We start from the raw sequence: 20843 nt of genomic DNA on the forward strand, positions 1-20843 counted from the left end.
AACTCTATTAGATCTAAAAACATTATAACCAGTCAGAGACACACCAGAGTCTGGTATAGACTTATTTAACCAAGAATCAGTTATAACCAGAATGTCTGCGTTGGTTTGAGAAGCCAGAATAACTATAAAATCTATTGTTGAAATCAAAGTTCTAGCATTTACATCAATCAATCAAATGTATTTATAAATCCCTTTTTACATCAGCCGATGTCACAAAGTGCTATACAGAAACTCAGCCTAAATGCAATGCAGATGTAGAAGCACGGTGGCTAGGAAAAACTCCCTAGAAAGGCAGGAACCTAGGAAGAAACCTAGAGAGGAACCAGGCTCTGAGGGGTTGCCAGTCCTCTTCTGGCTGTGCCGGTATGAGATTATAACAGTACATGGCCAAGATGTTCAAACGTTCATAGATGACCAGCAGGGTCAAATAATAATAATCACAGTGGTTGTAGAGGATGCAACAGGTCAGCACCTCAGGAGTAAATGTCAGTTGGCTTTTCATAGCCGAGAGTTAGAGACAGCAGGTGCGGTAGAGTGTGTCAAAAACAACAGGTCCGGTGAACAGGTCAAGGTTCCATAGCCGCAGGTAGAACAGTTGAAACTGGAGCAGCAGCACGACCAGGTGGACTGGGGACAGCAAGGAGTCATCAGGCCAGGTAGTCCTGAGGTATAGTCCTAGGGCTCAGGTCCTCTGAGAGAAGAGAGAATTGAGAGAAAGAGAGCGAGAGAGAGAATTAGAGGGAGCAAACTTAAATTCACACAGGACAAAGAACCAGTCCCAAGGTGGGATTTCAGATGAGACGTAGTCTCTAATATGAACATTCCATGTTCATCAGGTAACCCCTTATTAGAAAATACCATGGGGTTGGCCTAACTTGGATTAGAAACAAAATTGTCTAGAACTGAACCATTAGGTCTATGCTTCGAATGAGGACATGGGTTAAAACAATAGTTAATGAGTGTTACCTATTGCGGGCAAGGACGGATATATCATAATTTTGTAGTACCTATTTGATGTTAGCACTCAGCATCCTAGCGCCTCTCGTGCTCGGGTGAAAGCCGTCCCTTTTTAAGAACTGACGATGTTCTAAAAATGAGTCGAAATTGTCAATAAAATCCAATGCTCTTTCGAGGAGCACGGAACCATCAACGCTGAATCCAAGATGGCTTAGCAGTACAGACACGGTTTGTCGTCCTCTCGTGTATTTTTCGTATTTTTTCAATTGATTCTCAATCTCTTTTCCATTTTTAAATTAAATATACCTTCCGGTAACCCGTCTCACCCAATTTGACACGGATCCGCTATTTCTTTAGACCTTATAGTCATAACCTCCATCAGCAGCTAGCCAGCTAATTAGCTACTAGCTATTTAGCCATTGTTAGCCACTGCTAGCGGCCTTTCCTTCTGCACAGACACCAGCCGTTTTTTTTTTAGCCTGGATAATACTTGCCAGCATCGGAATGTTTTCTCCACTACAACTTTCGTCGTACCCTCATCCTACTCCTCCTCTGTTCCTCAGGTGATGTGGAGGTTAACCCAGGCCCTGCGTGTCCCCAGGCACTCTCATTTGTTGACTTCTGTAACCAAAAAAGCCTTGGTTTCATGCATGTTAACATCAGAAGCCTCCTCCCTAAGTTTGTTTTACTCACTGCTTTAGCACACTCCGCCAACCCTGATGTCCTTGCCGTGTCTGAATCCTGGCTAAGGAAGGCCACCAAAAATTCTGAGATTTCCATCCCCAACATTTTCCGTCAAGGTAGGACTGCCAAAGTTCTGTCATACTTTCCAGGTCTATACCCAAACAGTTCGAGCTTCTAATTAAAAAAATTAATCTCTCCAGAAATAAGTCTCTCACTGTTGCCGCCTGTTATAGACCCCCCTCAGCTCCCAGCTGTGCCCTGGACACCATATGTGAAATGATTGCACCCCATCTATCTTCAGAGTTCATTCTGCTAAGTGACCTAAACTGGGATATGCTTAAAACTCAATTGCTAACGACACAGTTAAAAAATCTGGTATGTGGTTCAACCAATGAGCTTCAACCAACTATTGTTGGGTCTATAATTATGTTCCAGCCCCCTGACCATCCGCTCAAGAAATAAATCGGCCCACGGCTGAATCTAGTTGATTATCTCTAACCTAGGATATACCTGACATGTGTTTGTACGATTACTGTAATTGAAATGCATGTTAATGTTTTTCACACTGTTCACATTCAACAGTGTAACACTGGTCTATAACACAGTCATTTGCCGTGTACTTCAAGGTCCTGACTGGTTAATGCATCATTTTTAAATAGCCTCCTAGATCGGTGCGTTGCAATAAAAGGGCCACTGTTGAATTACGGCTGTCTAATGCATCTGCATAGGTGGCATATAACTAAGTGTCACTATTTCTAATGAAACCATGTAATAAACTAGTAATAAACCACCTCCCCTCAGCATAGGAACTAATAAAACAGCAAGAGAAGATGCAAAGATCCAGCCGGGGGTCAGAAAGAGGAGTGGGTTCTCTGTCAATGTCATGAAGTCTCTGTGCATGACATGCCAATAGCTTAGCCTAGCCACCAGGCTGCTTTCCCATTGATTCGTATACCTGGGAGACAGAGAACAGTATTGGGTCCTGCAACAAATATAGAAAGTTCATTTGTTCTTCTTCAACTACAGAGCATCAATCATATGGGCAGCCTAAGCCTCTGGTCCAACTCTCTGGGAGGTCTCCACTGTAGTGTAAAAATAATTGCTCTCCTCTGTGTGTGTGTGGGTGGGTGTGTGTGTGTGTGTTAGCTCACTGCATTCTGCCCATAAATTGCAATAGGAAACAGAGATGGATGTTCATGCACAATGTTAACCTTAGTGGAGAAGCACCAGAAACCTGTTTGTTTCTCCCCTCAAGACACAGAATTCGGTTACATAACCAAGTAGCTCAATTTCAAATCATACCTGAATAGAGTTTTTGTTGAGCTTGATTTCATGCGTCTCTTTGGTAAATCTTTCAAATCAACAGAGAATATCTGTTGAACATATACAGTGTATTCACAAATAGACATCAAGATGTTACAGCAAACATTACAGAAGCTGGGTTCACACCATATTCAACGGTATACTGATATACTGTTTTTCTAAAATTGTATACGTCTTGGATTGATTGGCAGCATGACTACAGGAGAGTTAATTACCTTTCCATAACCATTTACACATTTTAATAATTTAGCAGACACACTTATCCAGAGCGATTTACAGGAGCAATTAGGGTAAAGGGACTTGCTCAAGCGCACATGGACAGATGTTTCACCTAATCGGCTCGGGGATTCAAACCAGCGACCTTTTGGTTACTGGCACATTGTTCTTAACAGCTAGGTTACGTGCCAACCTTTCCATAACCTCTCCACTATCCCTCATCTATTCACTTTCTCATTCCATATTATGAGCGTTTCAATCTCATCCATCCATCTCAGGCCTGCTGAAGGCCACGTTCATTTCACAGGTCAATTCATTTTAATTACCCAGCATATCAATAGCCTATCATTGGGGTGGCGTGTGTGTGTGTTGTGAAGGAGAACCTAATTAAACTTAAAGCTCTCAGACACCCACTCACTCAGGCCACGAGACAGTCATTGTAAATGTGACTTGCCAAGACACGTCAAATATCTGGGGTTTGAGATGATAGACGATAGTTACAGCACTTGTGTCTGAAGCTTTACATGACTCCTTAACTTTTAGTCTAGCCTATCTGTACCTTTGTCGACAACGGCAATAAATTGCAACACTACATTTTTACTATGCGTGCTACTACACATGTCTGTATCTGTATCTCATCCCTTATCTGTAACCAGTTCTCTTGAATGTAGTGGTTTTGCTCACTGCGGTAAAGCTAATTTGGCACAAACCGATTTAGATAAATTCGAGCCCGGCGCACAACAGCTGCAGCCAGCCAACAACTGTTTTAGCTGCTCCAGAGCAGTAGTAGCCAGCTACCCTGCATTTCAATGAAGGCCCTGGTACTTACTCAACATTCAACGTGCAACACTGTGATTGTTATGGCTGATGAAGGACTCATCTCCGACGCTTTTTAATAGGGACAACAGCGAATGTCCAAAGCATACCATCACCATCGGATGAATGGATTTTAATTGAGAAGAGTAATGTTTTAATTACAAATGGCTGGTTTGGAGGGCCTCTTGATTTTCCCAATTTACCAATTTACAGAACTTAAAATAAGTGTCAGATATACAATTAAAACAAGCACTCTCACATCCGAGTTATCTTGTTACAGGTGCAACAATACGAAACCCGCAGACTGCTCTTGCTAGTACAGGCTTTTTTATTTAAGCTTACTTGTTAGCCTTTTGGCCTACGTCAGAGCTTTTTCACATATCATATACGCTGATGATTGTTCAAGTAGATAAAGTGATATCAACAACAAAAATATAAACTAGATCCATGGCAAATACTCTTATAGAGACAACTGACTTGGCCTACTGTCAGTTATTTTGAAGCTTTAAAAAGATCAATGGAGGGAGTATGTGGTTTGGTCAGGGTGTGGGGTGGGGTGGGCATTCTATGTTTGTATTTCTTTATGTTGGGCCGAGTATGGCTCCTAACAGAGGCAGCTGTCTATCGTTGCCTCTGATTAGGAACCATACTTAGGCAGCCTTTTTTCCACCTGTGTTTGTGGGATCTTATTTTTGTATTGCTTTGTGTGTCTACAGAACGTGACGGTCGTATTTTCTTTGTTCATTACTTTTATTGTGTTCTGAGTAAATAAATCATGAGATGAACATATTCCACGCTGCACGTTGGTCGACTCCTTTGGACAACCGTTACAGCAAGACAATCATACAGCAATGAATTACAAGAGTACATACATTAACAACATCTCAGTCCATTACTACAACAGAATACAGGAATCAGATATTAAAAGACAACAGAGAAGTCACAGAAGACACCGGAAGAAAGTCACACTTCTGTTTGACTGCACGAACATTGCTATTTATAGTCTTCCTGATATTACACTTTCCTGTCCATCTGTTAAGTCTCAGATACACTGTACAGCTTGAAACTAGAGCAGAGTCTGTCAGGTACAATCTCAGAAACTGTTATTGACAATTGTGATGTCTAATGAAATCTATGCCAATGTAGAGTTTGATAATGACAATGTTGAGGATCTTTATACCAACAAAGAGACCATCAATTCTCATGACTCCAGAAGCAAGACAAAAGACGTCTCCACAAAGAGTAGACCACTGGCTACAAACCCAGGTACTGAGAGCTCAGAAAGGAGATCCACCAGAGATGCTGCAGTGTGTCTGGGGCTGCTGTGTGTTCTCCTACTGGCTGGGATCATAGGCATGTTTGTCTATTATAACGGAGAGATGGGCAGTTTTGAAGAGAACATCTTAGTTTATAAAACCAACTCCTCAGCTGAACAAGCCCAGTTGCAGACCAAGTACAACGCCATGACTAAAGAGAGGGACCAGCTCCAGGTTGAAAGAGACGATCTTCAAGCAAAGATCTCTGTCGTAGAACAACACACACAACAGGGATGGAGGTATTACAAGTCCAGTTTTTACTGGACAGCGACAGATTTTTCACCTTGTCGGCTATGGGATTCAAACCAGCGACCTTTTGGTTACTGACCGAACGCTCTAACTTCGAGGTTACCTGCCACCCCCACTGAAGCCAAAGTTGAGTCAATCCAGCTTAAGAATAATTTATGATAGTTAAAGTGGATGAAGTGATATCAACAACTGAAATATAAACTAGATCAATGGCAAATACTGTTATAGAGACAACTGACTTGGCCTACTGTCAGTTATTTTGAAGCTTTAAAAAGAACTATGGAGGGAGCAAGACAATCATACAGCAATGAATTACAAGAGCACATGCATTGACAACATCTAAGTCCATTACTACAAGAGAATACCATTTCTAAATATTCTAGCTCAGTAAATATTCAGTTTCTTTATTTCAAATGAAGTGTTACAAAAAGTACAACAGTATCAGAAAGCAAAAAGGAACCAGATATTAAAAGACAACAAAGAAGAAAACACAAGATATCAGAAAAAAAGTCCCACTACTGTTTGGAGATTTTCTGACATCATGACCAACAGCCAACCATACACATGGTTATTTATAGTCATCTTGGTATGACAGTTTCCTGTCCATTGGTGGTTAGTTTGAAGAAATGCTATACATCTCTGAAAATAAAGCAACAAGTCTGTCAGAAAATGGCGATGTCTAATGAAATCTATTCCAACTCTACTTTTCATCATGAGAATGATCGGGCAGCAGACCGGGGTTGAGGACCTTGATACCAATGAAGACACTATCGATTCTCATTACTTCGGAAGCAAGATAAAGGATGTCACCCCAAAGAGTAGACCACTGGCTAGAAACCAAGGTACCGAGAGCTCAGAGAGGAGATCCACCAGAGATGCTGCAGTGTGTCGGGGCTGCTGTGTGTTCTCCTACTGGCTGGGATCATAGGCCTGTTTCTCTATTATAACAAAGAGATGGGCAGTTTTGAAGAGAACATCTTAGTTTGTAAAACCAAATCCTCAGCTGAACAAGACCAATTCAGGACCAGGTACAACGCCATGACTAAAGAGAGGGACCAACTCTGGGTTGAAAGAGATAATTTTCAAGCAAAGGTCTCTGTGGTAGAACAACACACACAACAGAGATGGAGGTATTACAATTCCAATTTTTACTTCATCTCTACTGAGATGAAAACCTGGGAGGGGAGCAGAGAGGACTGTGTGAGGAGAGGAGCAGATCTGGTGGTCATAAACAGCAGAGAGAAATATGTATTTATCCATGGATTGAGCAAGGAGACGTTCTGGATTGGTCTGACTGACAGAGTTGAAGAGGGGATCTGGAAGTGGGTGGACGGCACAGCACTGACCACAGGGTACTGGGGCAGGGGACAGCCTAATAATCAGAACGGAATGGAGGAGGATTGTGCTGCGCGATGGTCCGATCTTTCTACCACAGACAACGGCTGGCATGATGCACCGTGCAACGAATTGCACTTTTGGATATGTGAGAAAATGGCCTAACTGTAACTGAACTATAACCAAAATAACTAATACAGCAAATTATGCATCTGTCACATTTATTTCCAGTTTAACATACCAATGCTTAAGTTTTCCTTTTCATTTAGAATGATTTTCTTAAGTTGCATGTATTTGGTAACACTTACATATCTCTACATATCTCATTGTCTGTGCAATGGCGATTGCACAGACAATGATAGAAAATTGCTCTATAACCTGTTAGTTCATATGCCTTGCCATCGTGATATAGCCCTAAGGCTGAGACAATAAGACACTGTAGCAGAAGAAATTCAACTACACATTTGTTTCATTACGAAACCGTGTGTTTGTGTGTGTGTGTGTGTATGTGTGTGTGGTTTGTGCAAGTAGAACAAACATGTTGACTCACCCTACTTGTAGAGAAACGCTAATGCCATTATCCTCTTTCATGTTGCCTAAACGGTCTATGACTCTATCATACAGTACATGCATTTAGTTTTTGTTGTCCTAGGCTACCTGTCTAAAAGGCTTGCTTGCTAGCCGAACTTCCTTTCATGGGCAACGCTGCACCAGGCCAGCTAGTAAACATTAACATACTCCATCTATCTACATGTTGAACTTCCATCCTCTCAGGCCAGGGGCTCAATGTATTAATATTTGGTTCGATCAGAATCGCGTTACAACCATTGGTGTAATGAAAATTCGAATCATCAGGAGCGTCTTTGTTATTTCTTCAAACAATCAATCTTTATTAACCTCTATGGGCTAGGTGGGACGCTTGGTCCCACCTTCTCAACAGCCAGTTGAATCCTGTGGCGCGTTACTCAAATACCTTAGATATGCTATTACTTCAATTTTTCAAAAATATGACTATTTTACACCATTTTAAAGATAAGACTCTCGTTAATCTAACCACACTGTCCGATTTCAAAAAGGCTTTACAACGAAAGCAAAACATTAGATTATGTCAGCAGAGTACCCAGCCAGAAATAATCAGACACCCATTTTTCAAGCTAGCATATAATGTCACATAAACCCAAACCACAGCTAAATGTAGCACTAACCTTTGATGATCTTCATCAGATGACAACCCTAGGACATTATGTTATACAATACATGCATGTTTTGTTCAATCAAGTTCATATTTATATAAAAAACCAGCTTTTTACATTAGCATGTGACTAGCATGTGACTAGCATTCCCACCGAGCACTGCCGGTGAATTTACTAAATTACTCACGATAAACGTTCACAAAAAACATAACAATTATTTTAAGAATTATAGATACAGAACTCCTCTATGCACTCGATATGTCCGATTTTAAAATAGCTTTTCGGTGAAAGCACATTTTGCAATATTCTCAGTAGATAGCCCGGCATCACAGGGCTAGCTATTTAGACACCCACCAAGTTTAGCACTCATCAAAGTCAGTTTTACTATAAGAAAAATGTTATTACCTTTGTTGTCTTCGTCAGAATGCACTCCCAGGACTTCTACTTCAATAACAAATGTTGGTTTGGTCCAAAATAATCCATCATTATATCCAAACAGCGGCGTTTTGTTTGTGCATTCTAGACACTATCCTAAAGGGTAAATAAGGGTGGCAAGCATGGCGCAATTCGTGACAAAAAAATTCTAAATATTCCATTACCGTACTTCGAAGCATGTCAACCGCTGTTTAAAATCAATTTTTATGCCATTTTTCTCATAAAAAAGCGATAATATTCCGACTGGGAATCTGTTTTTAGGTAAACAGACAAAGGAAAAGAAAGCATTCGGTCGAAGCGGGCACGCCCATAGTACTCCGAGTGGCCACTTGCCAAAAGCGATAAAGTGTTTCAGCCAGAGCCTGCCTCGATATCGTTCAGCTTTTTCCCGGGCTCTGAGACTCTATGGAAGCCGTAGGAAGTGTCACGTTATTGCACAGATCCTGAGTCTTCAATAAAAAGAGCCAAGATGAAACACTACTTCTCAGACAGGCCACTTCCTGCTTGAAATCTTCTCAGGTTTTGGCCTGCCATATGAGTTCTGTTATACTCAAAGACACCATTCAAACAGTTTTAGAAACTTTAGGGTGTTTTCTATCCAAAGCCAATAATTATATGCATATTCTAGTTACTGGGCAGGAGTAGTAACCAGATTAAATCGGGTACGTTTTTTATCCAGCCGTGTCAATACTGCCCCCTAGCACTAACAGGTTAAAATGCTGTGAAATAGTCATATGTTTGAAAAATTGAAGTTTTTGTATTTTTGAGGAATTTGTAATTCGCGCCACGCCTATCATTGGATATTGGAGCAGGTGTTCCGCTAGCGGAACGTCTAGATGTAAGAGGTTAACGAGAGTCTTGTCTTTAAATTGGTGTAAAATAGTCATATGTTTGAGAAATTAAAGTAATAGCATTTCTAAGGTATTTGAATAACGCGCCACAGGATTCCACTGGCTGTTACGTAGGTGGGATGATTTCGTCCCGCCGGCCCTAGAGAAGTTAAATTATAAACAGGTGAGGACAGAAATAATACTGGGACAGACAGAAAAGACATAATAAGAATAAAAGATAGGAAGAGAATTTAGTTTGGTTTGCTTAGCTTTAGGATATTCATTCATGGAGAGACTATCGGCTCCATAGGCATGTATTTTAGTTTTGATTTTAAGTTATGTTTGGTAAAATTCGCTAGGAAAAGATATGATAATTCTGTTGAAAGTAGTTGTTAAACCTTAAAGAAGATAAGACACTAGACAGAGAATTGTTACAGGGTAGCTAAGGATGAATGCCCAAGGGAGAATTGGACATGTGGAAAATGAAAGGGGGCAATCCTACAAGAGAAGGGCTGACATAAGGATAATTTACTAACCTTACCAAAGACACTGTTTAGATAGGCAGCAAAATTGAAACATGGCTTGAGCCATGTATAAATAGGGGGAGTATGGTAGAGAGTATGGTAGAGCAGGCGATAGAACAGGTTAGGATAATTACTTAAACAAAAACATTTTTTGTAGAATATCCATTCCAACATTTGGAAATGGACTTATTGAACTATTCCGAATTAAGGGGAAGAAGGGGTGTTTAACAATAACAGATAAGTATAGCAAATGGGTAGAAGCGTTCCCAGCTTACTTGGTGGACATGATTATGGTAGTGTCATGACTGTCCTGATCAGGTCAGGGTACAGGAGACCACCACCCTACAGATTATCTCCCAAAACCCCAACAGAGGAGGAGAGATCTAGGGGTCTGAAGATGTGGGGGTTTTATGACCCCTCACGCCATAATAAACCTTAGGCCACAGAGAAATTCCTTTGTCCTCACAATGGAATTCTGGCCTCAGAACATTAAACATGCAATAAAGGGACTTTGGAACAATGGTTTCCGTCAGCCACAACGGTGGTCATGACGAGAGGTGGAATATGAAAATGTATGTAACTTTTGAATTGTTATTAAAGGTTAAGAGATGACGTTATTATGAAAACATTGTACCTTTAAGAGTTTTCCCAGTATATGCCTGATGTTTATACATTGTACGTTGTGTGGAAAATATCCAAATCAAAGAGAATGTTTTGGTAAAGATGAGATGTGAAGGTAGTGTCTAAAATAGGATTTTAGTCAAATCTAGGCCTTGCCCCTTAACTTGGTCCGCCCAGAGAATTGCCCTAAAGGCGGTTACACCCACTTCTGACCCAAGGGTATAAGACAGGAGAGTGAATAATTAACATATGAGACTAATTGACCCCAAGCTGCAGCGAAGGTCTAACAAAGTCAACGAACCCCAAAACGAAACACAAGGTTGAAGACAAAGAAATCTTTTTCTACACGAGCTACGGACGAGTAGCTGTGTCTAAGCGGGTGAATTCAAGCCGAACCACACTATCCATTGAATCGTGGTATATACACCGTTCGAGTCCGAAGCTGTGAGCTCTGAGCTACAGAGCTGTCTGTCCTCAGAAGACCCCTTTCAGATCAAGGGCGAGGGATCAGACCACTTAGCCAAGAAGGACACTGACATCGTGAGGACAACCAGAGAGTTGTGCCGGAGAAGTGCGTCATTGAGAAGCCTAAACGACACACGCGGAGCTTCCCACCTGAGACCTCCAACACGTAATTACATCATTATATTCTGACCCATAAGAGCGGCAGTTCGGGGCAAGGCTAGGTTTAAATAAGCATGGCTGACAAATGAACCCAAATGTATATTTCTCTCGTGTACTTTCTTGATTTCTCTCTCTTTTAAACCCCCATTTTGGGTAACACGCGCCATAGTCCTAATCAATAGCTAGACTGTGTTTTGTGTATGTGTATTTTTATCATCATTTTAGCTTGCTAGTAAATAAATAATCAACTAAGATTGGTGTGGTAAACTCATTGGTGAAGCCCGGGTCTGTGCAGATTCCCGGATTATGCGACGTTCAGAATGAGACTGTAGAGGAAATTGATTAATTTAGCGACTGTTGTAAAATCGATATTCAGATATCCTTTGAGTTAATTTGGGAAATAGAAACTCAATCAAAATACTGTTCCCATGGTGCCCCAGGTTGATGAGTTAATAATTGCTTGATTCATTGCTTAATTCATTTAATCACGCAATTATAAACCGTTAATCATTCGATGAGCAACAGTCGTCACATTAACTAATACAACGTCACGACAGTAGCTAGAATATTAGGTCAAGATATTATGCCTAGAGTTGGTTTACTGGGATCTATCTCTTTAAAGAATGAATGACAGTTTAGCTAATCAGGTAGAGCCTATAGAATGCCAGAGTTAGAGATACCAGAACAGGTAGACATAGAAGTTGAAGAAATACTAGCAGAGCACATGAAAAGACTGTTTGTTAACCAAACCCGTATGTCCGAGATTTTACAGCTATTTAAAGACAAGACTCTCGTTAATCTAACCACACTGTCCGATTTCAAAAAGGCTTTACAACGAAAGCAAAACATTAGATTATGTCAGCAGAGTACCAAGCTAGAAATAATCAGACACCCATTTTTCAAGCTAGCATATAATGTCACAAAAACCCAGAAGACAGCTAAATGCAGCACTAACCTTTGATGATCTTCATCAGATGACAACCCTAGGACATTATGTTATACAATACATGCATGTTTTGTTCAATCAAGTTCATATTTATATCAAAAAACAGCTTTTTACATTAGCATGTGACGTTCAGAACTAGCATACCCCCCGCAAACTTCCGGGGAATTCGCTAACAATTTACTAAATTACTCACGATAAACGTTCACAAAAAGCATAACAATTATTTTAAGAATTATAGATACAGAACTCCTCTATGCACTCGATATGTCCGATTTTAAAATAGCTTTTTGGTGAAAGCACATTTTGCAATATTCTAAGTACATAGCCCAGCCATCACGGGCTAGCTATTTAGACACCCGGCAAGTTTAGCACTCACCAATATCAGATTTACTATTATAAAAGTTTGATTACCTTTTGTTGTCTTCGTCAGAATGCACTCCCAGGACTGCTACTTCAATAACAAATGTTGGTTTGGTCCAAAATAATCCATCGTTATATCCGAATAGCGGCGTTTTGTTCGTGCGTCCCAGACACTATCTGAATGGTAAATAAGGGTCTCGCGCATGGCGCAATTCGTGACAAAAAAAATCTAAATATTCCATTACCGTACTTCGAAGCATGTCAACCGCTGTTTAAAATCCATTTTTATGCCATTTTTCTCGTAAAAAAGCAATAATATTCCGACCGGGAATGTCCATTTAGCTAAACAGAGGAAAGAAAACTCAGCTTTCGGTCGACGCGGGCACGAGCCTGAGTCTCACAGTACTGTAACCAGCCACTACCCAAACGCGCTACTTTTTTTCAGCCAGAGCCTGCAAAGCCACGATTCAGCTTTTTACCGCCTTCTGAGACCCTATGGCAGCCGTAGGAAGTGTCACGGGACAGCTAAGATCCTCACTCTTCAATAAACAGAGACAAGAAGAACGACACCTTGTCAGACAGGCCACTTCCTGCATGAAACCTTCTCAGGTTTTTGCCTGCCAAATGAGTTCTGTTATACTCACAGACACCATTCAAACAGTTTTAGAAACTTTAGGGTGTTTTCTATCCATATGTAATAAGTATATGCATATTCTAGTTACTGGGTAGGAGTGGTAACCAGATTAAATCGGGTACGTTTTTTATCCGGCGGTGTAAATACTGCCCCCTAGCCCTAACAGGTTAAGTATTCACACCTATCAGGTGTGAAAAGGAGGATTGTTAGGGTTTGACCAACTATCTGTTTGCATAACCTATATAACATAACACAGATGCTATAATGATAAGTTTATTAACTATAAACTGATTGAATACTGCTATATGTTAGAGGAAGTGGCTCATGTGATGGTGGGTCATGTGGACAGAATGCTGATGCTTTAAAACAGGGTTTTGCAGGAGCTTTTCTGTAGAATAATAGCAATAACAGGATATGGGTGAAAGGTATATGCGGGGGGAGGGTGTAAGGGTTTTAGAGAACTGTGCATTTTGCAGTCACAAGATGAGACATCCGCCAGAGACAACAGCTACGCCAGGAAACAGGAGTGCGTCTAGAGGTTGGGACCAACCTGTACGCCAACGATAGGCTAGAATAAGTCTAAACCATATTCTAGCCTCTACTATGACAGACCCTCATTGAGAGGGAACTAAGTCTCTCCAGTATTTAAGGAAGAACATGTGATGTCATTTCCAGTTCTTTGTTTGCCCTGCGAGGTGTTACAGAGAGCCCGTATATACGAGCCACCCATTTACCATTCAAGTGTTTGCATTAATTAAAGTACAAATAAATCTGAAGTTACTATGTGCTGACTATTTTGTCCTGATACCAGATTCGAATTGACGCAACTTTAACACTAGGCAAGTTAGTTAAGAACACATTCTTATTTAGAATGACAGCCTACCGGGGAACAGTGGGTTAACTGCCTTGTTCGGGTGCAGAACAGCAGATTCTTACCTTGTCAGCTCAGGGATTCGATCCAGCAACCTTTGAAGTTACTGGCCCAATGCTCTAACCACTAGGCTACCTGCCACCCCTGTTCACATTCTACAGTTATTCTAAAAAACTAGAATAAACATGTAAAAAAATATATATTCTGGAAACACAATTTGAATTAGCAAAGCATGTTCTAATAACTCGAAAATACTTACAGACTTATCTTTAACCAAGGCCTAGTAAGACAGAAAAGTGGGGCTTGTCTCTCAGATTGTTCTGACAGGAAATAGCTCTGAACCGAAAGTTCGAAAATTAAAAGCTACAGTACCCATATTCGCCACTAGATGACAACATAGGGCAATATAATACTTTGTACAGAAGTACAGCTATCAGAACAGCCATTATAATCATACTTTCTTACACAAAACATAACTAGTTAGCTAATGTTACGTTTAAAACCAACACATTTTGGGAAACTGCAATGATAATCACGTTCATTTGCATTACACAAATCAAACTAAGGTAACGTTAAGACTAGGTAGCCAGATTTCAGACAGGACAAACACTGCAGTGCGCTACGTTACATTTCTTTCGACTAAGAACAACCGAGACCACAACACAAACCATAGCCGAGAAAATAAATTGTTTGTTAAGAAACAGTAAGTTAGCTATGTTGAACCACATAGAGTAAATGGTTGAACCCCAAACGCACATGGAAACAGAACCTCAGTTGTGCATGCTAGCATCAACTTACCAGACTGACATTATCGCTGTTTCAAATAAATTCAAACTCCGGCATTAACTCCCATAACTGCTGTCTTGACATTATTATAATCCAAATGTGTGCTGACTGATCAAAACAGTGTCAAATTACTTTCAGTGTGTTCACAGAAAATCTCAAGTCGCCATCCACAACTTGCAGACTTATCTATTTCTGTTCAAGAGGGACAGAAATAGATATGGGGTGGAGTTGCAGATTACATTCAGAGTCATATTCCAGCAAAACAACGTAAGGACTTAATGTTGAATGGATTAGAGGCGCAATTGGTACAGGTCTTGAACGTTGAACGCTATTATGGGTAGGAATTCGAACATGTCCGCCTCTTTCGTTGAATCACCGGGTATATTTATTACAAAACCACTCGACATCGCAAACTACTTTAATGAATATTTTACAGGCAATGTGGACAAGTTGAGGAATGTGATTCCAACTGATGACTTCATGTCATATACCCTTATAAAAGATTGTATCATGAAGGAGAGGCAATGCAGGTTCGAATTTCACCAAGTAGAAAGGGAAGAGGTAGAAAGGATGTTGTTGTCTGTTTCGGATGACAAGTCACCTGCTACAGATGATCTCAACATCAAATTGCTCAGAGTTACAGCTAACCAAATATTTACCCCATTCTCTCATATTTTTAATAAGTGCTCGATGTATGGGGTGTGCCCAGAAGTCTGGAAAGAGTCAAAGGTTATTCCACTACTTAAGGATTAAAAAAATCTGCATTCACTGGTCCTAATAGTCATCCCATAAGCTTGCTGCATGTGTTAAGTAAATTATTGGAAACAATTGTATCTATACAAATCAAGGATCATTTCTCATGTAATGGTCTGATAATGGGTTTCCAGCATGCATACAAAGAAGGGCATTCTATGAGTACGGTCTTAGCACAAATGACTGATGATTGGTTAAAGAGTATGGATGACAGGAAGTTAGTTGGTGCAGTGTTGCTAGATTTCAGTGCTGTTTTTGATGTAATTGATCATGAACTGTTACTAGGTAAACTGAAAAACGATGGTTTTAAGTCTGCAGCTCTATCCTGGATGGAAAGCTATCTATCCAGGAGAAGGAATTTTTGCCTTTAATGTGTAGCTTTTCAAACAGTAAAGATATACACTGTGGTGTTCCTCAAGGAAACTGCCTAGGACCACTTCTCTACACTATCTTTACTAATGATTTACCTTCAGTAATGAAGAAAGCAAGAGTGGTCATGTATGCTGATGACTTTACAATGTACAGTGCAGCATCAGAATGTAATGAGTAGTGAACTAAGAATGGTGTCTGAGTTGGTTGATTTGAACAAATTGGTGTTGTTGTGTCTTTGGCTATGCCGGATTAAGTGATATGACATGCTAACCTATAAAATTATTTATCTGTAATTAATATTACCTGATTAAGCTAATCATGTAAATGTAATTAACTAGAAAGTCGGGGCACCACGGAAGAACGTTTATAGAGCTGTTATCTTCCGAATAAACTCTTAAAATACTTAGTAATATTTTACATCGATAGCAGTCAATATTAACCCTTATCTTATTTTCAGTCTCATAATGAAAGTTGTAAATTCTTGGTTATCTTCACGAACCCTGGCTAACAAGTTGAATCAGCAATACAAAATTGGGTTTAATTATTTATTTACTAAATACCTAAACTAATCACACAGAATTACAAATACACAGAATCCAAATGATGTCATACAGAAAACGTCCCGGTGGACGGAACCTGGTTACACAAAGGAAAGGGGGTTGGGCTTGAATGAAAGAGCGGGAAGACTTAGGAACGAAGAAACAGCAGCTATGCTATCGTAAATACATTATCTTATGCATTCTAAATTACCGCCCATTTGGAAAAGGAAAATGCAATAAATATTTACTCTGAGCTGCGCTTCAGTAGATTGGTCGTAGATGCTGGCCGGGTTGGCCAACAGATCTCCCTGTACTTGGAAGAATGTCTCTGGTGGTGAATTGGGTACGTGGTGGTATCTTCGTCCGTCTGTTAGACTGGATCCGTCGTCCGTCCTTTCCTAGCCCACGTCTACAGCGGCCGCTGCTAACTCAACGGCTAGGAAGTATCACTTCTGTAGTGAATAAGCTCAAAGTTCATACCATTCGCCACCAAAGCTCACGCCGAGGTTGGCTTAGTTCTGTACTTGACCTGTGTGTCCTTCTAACGTAGAGGCTGCAGACCTCACGTACTGGAACAACATGGTTATCTTTTCGTCAAAGGCTTATATAGTGGAGAGGGGGAGGGATGTGTTTCATCGTTTATAACCCCTGTCTCTTCACAGGGGTGGGCCACTGATCAAGCAGGGCACTTTCCTTATGAAAACCCAATTCTCTCATTTGGAAGCTAAAATTACATTTAATCTCCTAACAAACAATTCCAATATCAAACATTTCAATTGCATAACAATTCCATGTGACTCTGATAACTAGAGGGTGTATACTTTCTCAGGTACAGTTTATGTCATCCTGTCATCAATCATAATGTCCCAGATAACAACGAACTGACATCCATACTCATTACGTTATCAAGCATATTTCCAACTGGTTTTATTACCAAAATATGGTTCCTTTCCCCATTTGTTTGATGTTCCCAGACTCTCTATATTTAACAGGACAGCAGTCCTTCAGTAGGGTCAGTAAGAGAGGGGAAGGGAGAAAGGTATTTATGGGGGGGGTCATAAACCTTACCCACAGGCCAATGTCATGACAGTGTTGAACATTTCTATAATGAAATGTATTGTATTTGGTTCAAAATATATGCTTGCTGATGATGACCAATTGAATTTGTCGATGAATAGAACACATGTAGAGAAAGGGAAAAAACAAAACTACTAGGCGTCATGTTGGACGCAGCTTTATCATGGTCATAACACATATATCATGTTGTATTTAAGATGGGTATGGCAATTGCTGTTACAAGAAAATGTTCAGAGTATGTAGCATCTAGCACCTTGAATAAGGTGGTTCAATCCCTGATCCTATCACACTTAAAGTACTGTCCAGTTATATGGTATTCTGCAGCAAAGAATGCTCCAAATAGCTCAAAACAGGGCTGCCAGATTAGCGCTTCATTGCGCTATCGATAGGAATGTTATCCAAATGCATCAGAATCTTTCATGGCTTCACGTTGAAAACAAATTACTGTCCAGTCTGATTTCTTTTAGGAATGTTATATGTTTTTGAAAACCACAGTATTTTTCAGGCCAGTTAGTACATACAGTTGAAGTCGGAAGTTTACATACACCTTAGCCAACTAAATTTAAACTCAGTTTTTCACAATTCCTGACATTTAATCCCAGTAAAAATTCCCTGTTTTAGGTAAATTAGGATCACCACTTTATATTAAGAATGTGAGAAGTCAGAATAATAGTAGAGAGAATGATTTATTTAAATTTTTATTTCTTTCATCACATTCCCAGTGGATCAGAAGTTTACATACACTCAATTCGTATTTGGTAGCATTGCCTTTAAATTGTTTAACTTGGGTCAAACGTTTTGGGTAGCCTTCCACAAGCTTCCCACAATAAGTTGGGTGAATTTTGGCCCATTCCTCCTGACAGAGCTGGTGTAACTGAGTCAGGTTTGTAGGCCTCCTTGCTCGCACACACTTTTTCAGTTCTGCCCACAAATCTTCTATAGGATTGAGGTCAGGGCTTTGTGATGGCCTCTCCAATACCTTGACTTTGTTGTCTTTAAGCCATTTTGCCACAGTTTTGTAAGTATGCTTGGGGTCATTGTCCATTTGAAGACCCATTTGTGACCAAGCTTTAACTTCCTGACTGATGTCTTCAGATGTTGCTTCAAAATATCCACTTAATTTTCCTACCTCCTGATGTCATCTATTTTGTGAAGTGCACCAGTCCCTCCTGCAGCAAAGCACCCCTACAACATAATGCTGCCACCCTGTGCTTCATGGTTGGGATGGTGTTCTTCGGCTTGCAAGCATCCTCCTTTTAACTCCAAACATAACAATGGTCATTATGGCCAAACAGTTCTATTTGTGTTTCATCAGACCAGAGGACATTTCTCCAAAAAGTACGATCTTTGTCCTCATGTGCAAGTTGCAAACCGTAATCTGGCTTTTTTTATGGTGGTTTTGGAGCAGTGGCTTCTTCCTTGCTGAGCGGACTTTCAGGTTATGTCGATATAGGACTCGTTTTCTGTGGATATAGATACTTTGGTACCTGTTTCCTCCAGCATCTTCACAAGGTCCTTTGCTGTTGTTCTGGGAATGATTTTCACTTTTCGCACAAAAGTACGTCCATCTCTAGGCGACAGAACACATCTCCTTCCTGAGCAGTATGAGCGCCATGGAGCTGGGTTGGACGCCACGCCCGGACTGGGCACCGGTGCAGAGGAGAGCTCCGGCCATGGACCTGGGTTGGACGCCGTGCCTGGACTGGGCACATGCGCAGAGTAAGGCTCCGGCCTTGGAGCAGGACTGGACGCCATGTCTGGACTGGGCACTGGCGCAGAGGAAGACTCCTGCCATGGAGCGGGACTGGACACCATGCCTGGACTGGGCACCATGCCGAGGAAGGCTCCGGCGCCGAGGAAGGCTCCAGCCTAGGAGCGGGACTGGGGAGGCGCACTAGAGACCTGGTGTGTGGAGCTGGCACAGGACTGGTGACACGTACTTCAGGGCGGGTGCGGGGAGCTGGCACCAGACATACCGGGCTGGGGAGACACACTGGAGGCCTGGTGCATGGAGCCGGCCCAGGTGGCACAGGCCTGGTGACACGCACTTCAGGGAGAGTGCGGGGAGCTGGCACAGGACATACCGGACTGGGGAGGCGCACATGAGGCCTGGTGCGTGGAGCCGGCACAGGTGGCACCGGACTGGTGACACGCACTTCAAGGTGAGTGTGGGGAGCTGACACAGGATGTACCGGACTGGGGAGGCGCCCTGGAGGCCTGGTGCGTGGAGCCGGCACAGCTAGCACCGGACTGGTAACACGCACTTACCAGCTGCCTCTAATTGGGAACCATACAACCCAGCCACATAGAAAATCAATGACTAGAACACCCCCGTAGTCACGCTCTGAACTAAACACCATAGAGAACCCGAGGGCTCTCTATGGTCAGGGCGTGACAAGGGCAAATAACCTTAAATCTACAGTTATATATAGAGCCATAGCTGAATGGAACTCTTTACCTATCCTTATTTCTCAGGCAAAAAGTAAATCCACCTTCAAGAAAGAAAAAAAAACTAATGACAGACCATATAACTGGACAAGAAATAGAAAGCATCAACTGAATGTTAAATGTGTTTCCTGTCAGGTATTTTAATTGTCTGTATTGTCTAGTTGTTAAATGTTTGTAAAGTCTTAATTTGTAATTGCTTGTAATGTCTTATTGATTGGTGTTGGACCCCAGGAAGATTAGCTAATGTGAAGGCGTTAGCTAATGGGGATCCTAATATTAAGGCGCTAGCTAATGGGGATCCTAATATTAATTCAAATTCAAGGTAAAACAACATCAGAATCACACTTGCTGTGTGCCGGCCTCATCTCATAGACTAGACGTAACATAGTAAATGCAAACCCGGGAAAGTATGATATGTTTTGTATGGTTACATAATACAGAAAGTTACTTAAGGCAAAACGAGGGTGGTTGGTCAGTTTGGAAGGATGGGCGTATAATGTGAATGTCTAGCAACCCAAAGGTTGAGCATTCAAATCTCATCATGGACAAATTGATAATTTTAGCTAATTACGTTGCAACTACTTACTACTTTTTTGCTATTTTGCAACTATACTGAACAAAAATATAAATGCATCATGCAACAATTTCATTGATTGTACTGAGTTACAGTTCATATGAAGAAATCGGTCAATTGAAATAAATTCATTAGGTGCTAATCTATGAATTTCACATGACTGGAAATACAGATATGCATCTGTTGGTCACAGATACCTTTAAAAAAAATGGGCCTCACAGTATTTTTGTGCATTCAAATCGCCCTCAATAAATTGCAATTGTGTTCGTTGTCCTTAGCTTATGCCTGACCATACCAAAACCCCACCGCCACCATGGGGCACTCAGTAAACCGCTCGCCCACACGACACCATGCACGGGC

Source organism: Salmo salar, chromosome 22, assembly GCF_965601325.2.
Source record: "Salmo salar chromosome 22, fSalSal1, whole genome shotgun sequence".
Classification (NCBI taxonomy): Eukaryota; Metazoa; Chordata; class Actinopteri; order Salmoniformes; family Salmonidae; genus Salmo; species Salmo salar.